The 12,606-nt window shown below is 40.9% G+C and overlaps 1 protein-coding gene across 3 annotated transcripts in view; it reads left to right on the top strand.

The window, feature by feature from the left end:
* AFG2A (AFG2 AAA ATPase homolog A) overlaps window positions 1–12,606 on the top strand; it is a 189,157-nt gene that overhangs the window by 87,832 nt on the left and 88,719 nt on the right. Inside the window, exons 15-16 of one of the 3 annotated variants that reach the window (XR_003497102.3) lie at window positions 9,954–10,061; window positions 10,538–10,719. The exons of the other annotated variants lie outside the window; for them this stretch is intronic. The gene's annotated coding sequence lies outside the window, so the exon portion shown is untranslated. Of the gene's footprint in view, window positions 1–9,953; window positions 10,062–10,537; window positions 10,720–12,606 lie in introns of those variants that run through there. 3 annotated transcript variants of the gene reach the window in all.

Raw genomic sequence — 12,606 nt, 5'->3', positions numbered from 1 at the left:
GAAATTCTTTCTTTTCATTTGTGTTCGCTAACCTTTTCACTATTTTTTGCCTGTTTGTCCCCAGTGGTGAGTCTCTGTGGTAGCAATCTGTCCAGAGACGTGAGGCACACTTGCTGCAGAAGGCTTGCCAGTCTGAAAGGGCTTGCCAACACTTTTCTGTGCGTCCTAGAGATCCAACAAAAGGCAAGGCTGTGACTAGAAGCTAACTTTAATGGGAACAACGTAAAGGTGCTGTAGCTGGAGAAAAAAAAAAAAGTAGCTTTCAGAAAGAGGGAGGCCACCTGATTTGGGCTCAGATCTGTCATGTCTTAAATGTCAGGCTATTTCCTCAGTTACTCTCAATTGTAAAAGAGAGTGGGCACCTCTGGAAACGTAAGAGAAATATTGGTGAAGTTGCATGAGATGGTTCTTCCATTCCCAACAAACAATGTTGTTTTAAAAAAAGCACAATGAGGGTACTGTTTTGATGAGATTCTAAACCACGACTGGAATAGCTTGGCTTACAACACTAAATTTTGCTTTGGTGAGGGTCTGCAAAAGGTACTGAAGCTGTAGTGCCAGTGCTACTGGGAGATTAAAACACCTTTGCTGTGAGATTTCACATGCTCTTTTTCTGGTGGCATGTGAATGAAGAGCCCTGTCGTGGTTGGAATAACAGGGAGCAAATTGGTTTGCCTAGTGCCAGTGGCATCAAGTAGGGTGCGAATTGCTGTGATCTCAGCAGCACTGTTATTTGTTTGCATGGTCTGCTGTTTTTAGCCTGTTACTAAGAAAGAGCTTTGAAATACTCCAATTTAAAATCCTACATGAGACAAAATTCTCTTTGAATTACTTAACAAATTGCAATACCGGATGGTTTTTGACATTCGCTATCTGTCCCATACTGTGGGCTTGTCTGTGGGAAGCAGCCTGCCTTGATTAAGTAGTACTTAGGTCCCAGCCTTACTGAAAGGCTTCTCCTCCTCCCCAAGCTCTTTTCCTTTCTCTTCCTTTTTTAAAGTAGGTTTTGTGGAAGTTCAGTATTCCTATGGTATTTCAGAGCAGATTGTGCAGTTCTTAGGGGGGAAAAAAGTGGGGGATAGGGATGGAGTTAGAGAAAAGCTCCACATGACAAGCCATTGTCTCTGGGAATTAAACACGCCCACCAGCTATTTTTCCATCGGAAACGATTGAATTAGTCCTCAGCATCCTGATCAGAGAGATTGTAAAAGTAGGACGCTTGCAGTGAATAGACTGGTTTTTGTCAATAGCTTTGAAACTGCCTGACAGAGCTCCCATGCTTTTGTGTGGTAATTTGTTTATCATTACTTCCTTCCTATGAAAACAGAATCAAAGGAGTGACAAGCAAAATACACATTTGAATGAGATTTAGCAGTGTGAAGACTGAATTGTCTCGTAAGAATAATTTGATGGTTTGTGTTCCTTCCCTCCTGCAGTGGGGACCTGGAGGGAAATAGCTGCTAGGGTGTGCTCTTCAAGAGTGGAAAAGCAGCAGGATGCTCCTTCTCTGCAGGGGACACAGTCACTACTGAAACTGGAGAGAGAGAAGCAGGTTGACTTGATATTGTTCCTGAAATACTTGCACATGATGCAGAAAAGAAGGTGTTTGGCAGCACAGGTCAGCTGCTTCCCATGCCTACAGCAGTACAGTACTGTACGAAATAAAAGTCTGGACTGGCATCACAAGCCATGATGTTACCAGGTCGCATGACTTTCCTACCAAGAGCTTGAAGTTGCTGCAGAGATAAAATAAATGAATCATGAGTGGGTTCCTCTGTGCCAAAGCAAGCGTCATGGTTTGCACCGTGAGGGTGGTTTAACTGAGTTCACTTCACTTGATATTAATTGCAGTGGGTTAGGAGTGATGAGGTTGGTCGTGGTTTATCAGGGGAAGGGTGGTAATTGCAGACAGATTGAGGGACTCCATTGCTTTTGGTTGTTTCTGCTTTTGTCAGGTGGTTTGACCTAGGCCGACCTGCTTGAGTCTTGCTGTTAGTGAGAAGCATTTCTGGGGTCTACACAGGAAAGTGCCATTGATCTCATTGTCTCTTTTGGAGGAAAAGAAATCTTTATACCAAAATGTAATTTAAATTCTGAAAAAGGAACACAAACAGAAAAAAAAAAAAAAACCTTATCTTATCTCTCTGCCTTCCTTCCTCAACGCTGCCAACGAGTCTCAAAATGAACTTGAGGAGACTGCTTCCTACAACGTACAATTTCAGGTGTCAAACAAATGGGAAACTTTGCCTTTATAATCCTCTGTATTTAGATTATTGTTCTGGCATAAGGCTACTTGTTTAATTTTATCTGGTTTTGGCCTAGCTGAATTGCCTTTGCCAGTAATAGAAGTTAAACACAAAAATGCTGATTGTTAACTGGAATATGTCTCTGTGGGCAGTGTTAGGTTTAGGATTCAAGTCTAGGACCTGAGTGTTTATTAATGGAAGCACAAATTTTAACTGGGATCAGAATTAGGATCTGAAATGTGAATTTAGGTAGATAGGGATAAAGAAGAGGGAGACCAAAGCTTCTGCCTGAAGAACCAAGCAGCTACGAGGTGATGGCTACAGCTTCAGATTGCTCTTGACTGTAGGCAAGAATAAGCCAGTGACCCTCAACATTCAGCATTCCCTATCCCATCTCGGAGTTGCCTTGTCTTTGGAGGGATAGCTGTGTTCATGTATTATTTTTTAACATTCACAAGAGAAGCCATCATTTCAGGAAGTTCATCTTTACAAAATAACTTTTTTACAAGCAAGTAAAAAAGCTGAAAAGCCCTATTTTTTTTGTAAATATTTTTACAAAGTATTTTGTAAATATTTATAACCCATTCATTACATCACTTCAGATAGCATGTATTGATTTTTATTTTTTCTATGTAGGCTTGATGTAGTCAATAAAAAGCAAATAGTGAAGTGATAACCAAAGACAAAGTCACTGTCCTGGAATATAGGTGGTTTCTCACTACACATTGATGGAGAAAGGAAGAGGAAGGACCAAGGCTACCCCATGCATGTGTTCCATGTGTGGTGTTGGAGGGAGGTGTTTGCTTGGTGGTGCTGAGACCATGACAGCCTCACAGCTCAGCACCAGTGCTGTGAAGGGAGCCTGGCAAGTGTGATGCGTTTTCCATAGCGAGTCATGGGTGATTTGCAGTTGGCAATGAGCTGATACGAAACGCTAATGCAAGAGTGGCTGTGGTAATTGTTGTGTTGTCTGTGTCTCAGGAAGAGGTGTGGCTGCCTCTTGCCTGCAGTAAAATTGATGACATGGTCTGATAGACAAGTGCTACATAAAGACTGAGAGGAATTTATAGGCACCTGAAGGCAATACATGCCGATGATGAAAGGCGTTCTCAATGTTAAACACTAATTCATAGTGAAGTGAAATCCTCACAAGGGCTCTGAGTCTGCTGTACGGCTTGCCAGGATGAAAGCCCACCTAAATGGCAGCAGGTTGTAATTCAAACACAATTTGGTGCCATACTGAAGTTCACAAGAAAAAAAAATATTGGAAGTATTAATTAGACCTTAGCTGCAAACATTATTGCAGCTCTTTCATAAGCGTCTCCTTCTGGCTGGCACTGTACTTCCTACTCTTTGTTTATTTTTCTATGTGTCTTGCTTTTTTTCCTGTTGGTTTTCATAAAGATATGTATTCAATACACTAATATCAGGAAATAGTTCTGAGCTAGCATAAAAGATACATCTGAACTAATTAAAACTGGATAGAATTTTACCATTACCTCTTTTGTAGGTAACTAAACATTTTGTTCTGTGGAATAATGCATGTTTTCTCACTCTTCTTCTCTGCCTCCAAAGCCTGATTTCTTTATGTAGTTCATTAGATTTCTGTGAAATGGGAGTCAAGTGAAACACTCAAAAGATTCAGCAGTGTTTCAGAGCCATTGCGTTTCTTAAAATGTTGATCATGATGTAAGGACTACTATAAACTACTGCAAATTTTTGTTGTTGTGTTGTTGTTTTAGGGAAACATCATTTTCCAGTGATAAGCCAACAAACTGTTATAATCTCAAACACAAAATAAATGACTAGAGCAATTTATGGGTGCAGATTAATTACCGATAGGTAATCACATTGTTATCAGCATAATGGTTTAGCTCTGTAAGAAAGGCAAGGCTTGCAGAGAAGTACATTAAAGAAATGGAAGAGCTTTCAGGCATGTGTTCTCTTGACCTAGAGAGTGGTATGTATGCCAGGAACCTTATCTTTTTTTTTTTTTTTCCTGTCATCTGATTCCTAAAAGACAGTACTTTTCCTGTATCCTGTTGAAGGGAGAGTTACAAAGTGCATTTTGGATGGTTGCATCAATCCTAGCATTAAGTAGCGAAGATTGATGTCTGTATTGCATCGGCCTTTCAGAAACGTCAGATCAGGCTTTCAGTTCACTGGTGAAAGGACACATTCTTGAATTTCTCAGACAGTAGCTACTGAATTTGCGCTATAGTTCTGAGACTGATTTTTTCACAAAATTATAAATATAAGGGAATTGTGTAATTGCCTTTGTGCTCACTTTTTTTTCTCACGTATTCAAAATCTATTTGCTTTCCTGCTTACGGTCTGTATCAGTAGATTTGCTTGCAAAGCAGCAGTGGAGTGACAATTATTTCAGAAACATCAAAAGTGCGGACAGTTAGGGTGATGATACAGAGTTCACGTGTTTTTTTGTTTGTTTTTAATTTCAAAATGCATTTATTTCAGTCTTTCTTTACACTTCATCTTCCTTAAGTCGGAAAGACGTTTTGACAAAGTCATGTCCTGTGAAAGGGCACCAAGCTGTACTTTGACACCTGAAGTTCTTTGAGACCCCTCTCAAATATGCCAAACAAGTTCTCCTTTACCAAGGTCAAAATCAACGAGATTCCTGCATCTCTGGAATACTTTTTTTTTTTTTTTTTTTCACTGAGCTATCTTGTTCTCTGGTTGGTATCTCCTGTACGCTCTTTCGGTTCAATCACTTCAGTCAGTCTTTACCAAACTGTGTTTTGTGTGTTGTTTTTTTCCCTCCAGATCTTTCTCAATTGTTTCCCTCTGAACCACATCTTGCCCTTTTCCACCACTAATGATGCTTTTCCTTCTGACTTGCTCCTTTTGTGAACACTGGTCTATTCAACAGCTGAAATTCGCTGTTGCTCTCAGCTTGACCTTTCTTCATTCCCTTGACTTCATGGTTTCAAACTTTAGTCTGCTTTTGCTCCCTCTCTCTTTGTACTCCTCCTCTTGTCTTTTCCTTGGCACTGTATTTCTCCATCTTAGTGTGTCCCTCCCTTCCTGTTCACATTAGCTACCTCTCATTTTGTCACATCTGACAAAATCAAACATCTTTGAGGAAGCTTGCAATCATAATGTATTTTCTTTTTTATTTTTGCTTTTTATATGTCTTCCCTGATTCTGCTCCTGTTTCAGCAATCATTTGCTGTCTGAGGTTTTACAAATTAATGTTTTGTGATGAGGGAGGTACTGAGTCAAAATAGTTATCCTAAAAAAAAGTGAAAATAAATGATAAATTAAAAAAGGCATTTTGAAAATAATTCATGGCTACAAAATCAATTTCTACACCAGCTTCCTTTCTTCCTAGAGCTAAATATGGCAATTTCACAAGCAACTACAACTAATGAAGCTTCTGATGGATTCATTTGTATCTTGGTTGGCCAACCTTTTCCTCTGAATTTCTGGAAGGCTGCAGCTGAACTTAGGGTGTATTAAACAGCACGGAAAACCCATGCAGGAAAAAAGTATTATGCCCTGCCAGCGGGGGAGGGAAAAAGACTTTAACTGGGGTTAGGGCCAGTCTATTTACCAGGTAGTTGACGTGCTAGAGCAACTGGCTTTGGATCCTGTTCAGGTATATCCAGTTGGAGAGAGGACTCTGATCACCTCCTTGCTGCTAGTATCAGAAAAGCCTTTGCCTCAGGAAGTCTCAAGACAGGTGGTGAAAGGTGGGAGGGTGCCCCACAACCTACCTTGGCGTGATGCTGGTGGTTTCACTCTCTTCTGTCCACTCTTCTTCAGTCATGGCACAAGCAGGAACATTGTGGCTCTGCTCCTGTAATGGGTATGTGTAATGTTGGCGAGCAGTAGGGACAATATGTGTGCTTAGTTGTCCTTGGATGTAGTGTGATGACATAAACCTAATGGCCTGATGAAACCAGACCAAAACATGTCAGTGGGCTCAGGACAAATGATGCTGTAAAACACGTTTCAGGAAGCTAAAGACTTGTATGTTGGGTTTTTGTTTTAAAAGTGTTTTGTTGCAAATTTTAAGGCTTTGGGTATTTTCTAACTTGTGTTTTCTGTGATTCCTTTTACCTACTCCCAAATTTTCTTCAGTTGAATTTCTTTTGCTCTCTGTTATCCTTCTCCCCCTGTACTTTCTTCCCAGATTTCCCTTTCCTGGTGTTTCTTCTTTTCAACTGGCAGTTGCTGTGTTATATTATCAAATCTTTCTTTTCTATTCTGAAACTCTTTTCTATCTTTGTATTTTTATTTTTATTTTTATTTTTATTTCTGTTCTTTGTGACTTCTTTCTTACTTCTGCCTCTTAAAGCAGCCATTGTGCTTTAAATGTGCATTATTGCTGTTTTCTGACTGTTCAGATCCTTTTCTGAAGTGGGTATTTGGTTCCTGTGATGACAAAAGCAGTGATGCCATCCTGTTCTCCTTACCCTTCGCTGCAATACCCAGTGAATTAAAGTTAGAGGGAGAAATGGAAAGGAACTTGTGGTGGCACAAGTGGGCAGCAGTCTTACTTTGCTTTCCATAGAAGCTCAGTTGCCCGTTTTGGCATGGGACGTGCACATATCCAGAGAGCAAACTCATGACATCAGTTAAAATACACTGTGGGTTCCCTGCAAGTTGGCAGTGGACTTGCAGCATTATTCTTGGCTAGCTGTTTTTTTTATCCGCTCTTGTAACCTTCCTGGTTGAGCTGCTTGCCAAAGGCTTTCTGTATCCAGTCACTCCTTTCCAGTCAGCCTCAGCCCTGGGGGAAAAATTCGCTGTTTAATTCCCCAAGTGCTCCCGGACAATGCACATTACAACAATAGGTAGAAAACTGTTGTACTTGCTCTGCAGTGTTGATGCAACTAGTGTATTTATCAAGGGGAGAAACAGAGCTACCCCTGTGGAGAGAGAAAGCAAGCACAGTGACTTGAACTGGATGGGGAAGGTCATAAGAAAAAGTATGTATTAGGAAAAGAGCATTATTAAGTCAATTCCCTCCTGGCCTGTAGGAAATATATACAGTCGGAGAAGAATAAAATGACAATTTTAATTTTATATTACCACTTTTAAATGACAGCTAAAGCCTTGCATGAAAAATAAATCACAGAATGGCAATAACTTTGTTTTTATGATGCCTTGTAAAAATTCCATTTACTATTTACTGTATTGCTGTATTACTTCTTATTTACTGCAACTGTAGCATTTGCAGAATTTCCCATACTTGAGATATTAAGCTCATTAAGAACCTTGTAGGAATATACTGCAGAAGTCTCTCATGGTAGAGATGGTGACTTAATTTGTTGGGCTGACTGCTGAAATACATTCTTGTGTTGATTTGGACGTCTGATCCTGTTTACAGATGTACCTCAAGGTATATTTTTTTCAGATGTGATTTTTTTGTTCTCTTCGCAGCAGTATAACTCACAGATATTTAACTGTATTTCATTTATTTGTACTTTTGAATCTCATTATTTTTGCCAACAGAGGGAACCTTAGGAAACAATTATGGATATGATCATAACATAATGATATTAAAGTAAGCATTGATTTTTTTAATCTAATCTACTCAGTAAGTAATGCAAATGGAAAGAGCATTTTTACTTTGTAAATACTTTTTTAAAAAAAATCTGTGCTTACACATTAGACTATTAAATACAACAATATTTTATTTATAGCCCTGTATTTTCCGATCACATACACAGCATTTGCTACAGTTCATTAGAAAAGGAAGATTGGATCTCAGCTGTCTGCCATGGTTGCTTGTGGCTACCAGAAATAAATAAGTTAAAACTCAGGCTGAATGGTAGAAGAAAATAGGAGATTGGCCATAACACGCTACTCGTTCTTTGGTGTCAGCATAGAGTTCTGGTAAAGGAACCCCAATGCAGAGTCTTTGTGTAGATCTACCACGAGAGCTAGATAAATAAGGCTGCTTTGAAATTACACGCAGCTTTAAACTGTCAGAGTGCTTCCCATGAAAATAGCTAATTTTTCTCCTTTATTTTGTACCCGCTGCACCAAATAAAGCTTCTCCTCTATTAACTATTACTTTTTACAGTTGCTAAAGGAGACGCTTTTATGTGTCTCGTTTCTTGTAGCTATTGGCAGGGGGCAACAGGGACTAAACATGCTTTGAGTCTAATTGCAAATGATTGGTTTTTCATTTTTCCTTACATGTCATTGTTTAAATTCTGCTCCTTTGACATGTTTTGTCCTAAAGCACTGCCTGTTTACAATTCCATACTTCTATTAGCTTAAGACCCAGCTAAGCAAATCCTGTTCTGTGTTAGTAAATGTCTTACTTCTTGACAGATGTTGCAGGAGAAATCTGATGGATCTGACAATCTACGGTGTTACAGCTGCAGTGATGAGAAGGAATCTCTATCTTGTCAGATTATGGCGGAATCAGACCTCTTTTAGTGGAAGGGAACAGTAGCTGTTTCCCACTCTAAGTAACAGATACATTTTTATTTTTCTACTTTAGTCAATAAAAAGCAAGTCTCTCCCACAATCTGAGGTTGGAAAATAAGTTGTAATTTAAAAAAAATAATTATCTTGAGTGTTAGGGTACATAAACATGTAGAGATAAACATTAGTATTTCTGAGACTCAGGAGGCTAACTTCTAGACTTGTTTTATCCACCCAGATGTTTTGGATTTACTGGGTCTACACTGAAAACTGTGGGCGAATTTGGCCCAGAAACTACATGACCTAATCATAAAAAGTTGTTATCTTATGAGAAAGAAAATTTTCACGATAGATGTAATAGTCCCTGAGCTGTCCAGCGGTTCCCAAACTAGCAGTCAGGAGAACTGCTGCCCTTAGCTTTTTCTTTTCACTTCAAGTTAACAGGAAAGGAACAAATGAGCAGCAGAGATAAAGACTTTATCCTCCAAGGAAGTTCTTTGATGCAGTTATCCTGTGGTGGCTGTCCCAGTGCAACTCCTCACAGGGACACTTGCAGGTCAGGAGGAAGATTCCCTTCTCTTCTGTTTTTGCTGTGTACAAAATATGAGCAGAACAGGGTAAGGAGCATTAATCCTGGAAAACAAGTGTCCCAGCAGGATTAGTGAAGCCATTAATGTCTCTGCAGACAAGCTGGAGAAGAGGGGGAGAGTTAAAGCAGCCTGTATTCTCTGTCCTTTATCCTTAATGTTCTCCTAAAAGTTCAAAACACTCATTACCATGCCCGAGGCAAAGTTCAGAGTTGAGGGATACTTTTTTGTGATCGTTTTTCCATCCAAGCCATCGTCTCTCCCCTGTGGGGATCAGGAGGAGGTTCACATGTTTGAGGAGAGGCAAGGAGCTGTCTGCTGAAACGTGCCCTTTGCTATAAAGTGATGTAAAAAGCTGTCCAGTGCTTCAAACGCACCAGTGTGGGAGAGGGGCAGGCTGCATTGAGCCGGGGGAAAGGCTCTGGGGCCTCCCTCTGATACATATCCCACCCAAAATCTGCAGCAGGCTGTCCACCTGCTACGATGGCAGACTTTGGTGCTAGGAGAGGTTGCTGTGTGGTGAAGTAACACGAATGCACGCCATCTTCCTCGGAGCTCCGGAATACTTAGCATGTACAGTCATTCTCAACTTTCTTTTTTTAATTTCTCTTATAATGTGGACGTGTTCTTAAGGACAGAAATCACAGTGGCCTGAATAAGAAGAGAGCTGCTGACAGCTTTACTATTCTTTTTAATTGCTGTTATTCTCTGCTAGCTGCAGGACAGGACTGCTCCAGAAGGCTGCTTTTCCAAAAGTGTGTCTGCAGGCTGAAGTATTCTGAAAATCACACCCCGAGAGTTTAAAAGGGGATGCATTTTCTTGGTAAATATTTCTTACTACTTTGATTTCAAAAGTGATGCTAATGTAGAAGCTCCCGTTTGCATTTTTGAGTGTACGCTACCCCGAAATAGCACCGAGCCTGCTTGATAGTTGACATTTGGATTTGTGCGCCGCTCCTGGTTCGGCAGGAACAGTCGATCCCCAGCAGTAACTGCTCGAATTCTGAAATATTCTTCCAACCACATGTACAGGCAAAACAATATTCTTGCTTCATAAAGAAATGGCAAAATAAATCATGATTGCCAATCATGGGAGCATTCGTAAAACTTGCGTGACAAATTCAGTTATACTGAGGGCATGAATTTTTTCAAGGTTTTCATGTTTTAAGAAAGAAATCTTCTGAAGCTGATTACATTTGTAATGTATACCATGTGTGGAACATTGTCCTTTATTCTTAATTATACTCTGCAGGTTGCTGATTACATGTACCTTTTGAGTATATCCTTTGGCATCCACAGGCATAAACAAAGCTGCAGAGACTGCGTTTTCCTCTACCAGCAACGTGACGTGTTTGTGAATTAACCCAGTAGCCTTGGGTTCTGCGCGGATTTCCCCATCACTGGAAAAGGAACGTAGTACTTTAATAACAGTGAAGATTAAGAACTGAATTAAAGAGAAAACGTGGGTTCATATAACAGCCTGTTAATAAATAAGGAAAATTACCGGTCTTTTCAGTTGGAGGTTTTGAAGGGACAGTTTTAATAGCTTATGAGCTGTTTGCTTTCTTTTGGCACTGATGAGCTGTTGGGAGCAATTGTTTTTTTATGATTATAATCTCTAAGGATTACAGTGCTCTTGTTTTTTGGTAACTGAGAAGCCAAGGAGCTAAGAAAGAAAGCAGCTCCAGAAGGGGCAACGTGTGATTTAGGAAAGATCACATGAAGATCGTATGGCTCAGAAAAGATCAATCCACGGGGAGGAGAAACCACCACTTTTTCTAGAGTGGCGTCAAAAGATTCGCAGCAGGAGGGATGTTCTGCAGCCTTACCCTGTTGCTGAGGGAGCCTCTTTAGCCAGCCAAGTTAGGTGTATCGCTGCACGATGCCTCAAGCACAGCTCCCAGACACATTGTAGAAATGGTTGGATGTTGGTTAATGGACTGTTCTTCTGGCTCCCTCCTGTCCCCTGTGCTGATCCTTTGCCACTTGGTGTTTCTGCACATCCTGAAGGGAATTCTGCCTTAGAGCTGGGGCACAGCGCTTACCCCTCCTGGCAGCTGGGGCTATGTGACCCTTTCCCCCTCCCTCTTCCCCACATCTCCCTGCTTGAGAGAGGGACTGCTCAGAGCTAGCTGCTCTTGCCAGGTTGTACCTGGCAGTAGAGGAGAAAACTATTTGAGGCTGGCAGGAGGGAGCCTGAGGTGTGTGGGCAAGAGGCTGCCCCATGGAGCAGGCAGGGGAAGCCAGGAGGCTCCTGGGGTGTCTGGGACCAGTTAGGCATGCCCGTGGGTTTTTCTCCTTTCTGTTTGGAGGTGGTGCAGGTCTCCTTTGTAGTTGCAGAGGAAGTTGCTGGCTGGAGATAAGGTTGCTGAAGATCCGGACCAGATCAGACTGCGTGTCTGGCGCTCGGCACTAACTGCACAAGGAAGTCTTTCAGCATCAGAGTGAAATGAAACGCAGGTCAGAGACTATGGGGTCAGAAGACAAAAATTGCAAAGTTAGCTTGAAATTCCAGGTCAGGAGTTTTTCCTCCTTTCATTAAGCAGAGCAAAAGACATTTGTGATTATCAGTGATGCTGATAATGCAGTAGTAGGATCCTTTTGTACTCAGCCTTGCACTGACCGCCTGGGCCATGAAGAATGCTCTTGGAACTCAGCACAGTGCATGAAAACATCTCTACTTTTACCATGTTTTTGTGCAAGTAACCTGTGACTTAATCTTCTGAAAAAAAATAGCACTGAAAGCCTTCATATCCAAATTCTTTGGTGCTTTGTTTAAATTATTCTAATATGCATAATAAAAAACTTGATCATGTGCAGGGTAAACAAAAACATGTGTGTTCCAGAGGCCACTGTCTCATAACCACATCCATCCTGGAAAGGAGACGGGGGATAATTCCTTGGAGACCATTCTGTCTCCTTCCTTGCTTTGCTCTTGCAGTTTGTCTCCCTGTTGATGGCTTTTCTCCATTTTTGCCTCATCCTCCTGTCCTCTCCTTGCTCCTGGAGCTGCCCACATGCGGGGCTGTGAGCATTTGCCCTTACTGGAGATTCAATTGTTTTTTTAACCATCCTTCCTCCCCCAAAATGGACTTGAGTTTGTCTCTATAACACACCAGGTTTTGTTTGCTGTTTGACTGGTTTGATATGCTGTCTTCAAAGACCTGAGTGATGAACTTTCCAAATCATTTAGCAGACATATCCTCCTTATTTATTTTTTATTTTTAAGTAGTTTTAAACCATAAATAATAGTAAGATTGTGTATTTGCAGTAAAGATACAGCATATTAACATCTTGATGCCTTCACCCCATCCCCTATTGCCTCTTGTTGGGTGCCAACAGCGTATTTTCCCCAACATTGTGACCCG

Source organism: Anas platyrhynchos, chromosome 4 (genome assembly GCF_047663525.1).
Source record: "Anas platyrhynchos isolate ZD024472 breed Pekin duck chromosome 4, IASCAAS_PekinDuck_T2T, whole genome shotgun sequence".
Lineage (NCBI taxonomy): Eukaryota > Metazoa > Chordata > Aves > Anseriformes > Anatidae > Anas > Anas platyrhynchos.
Note: the sequence above shows the minus strand (reverse complement) of the source record. Positions and strands in the feature narration are given on the sequence as shown.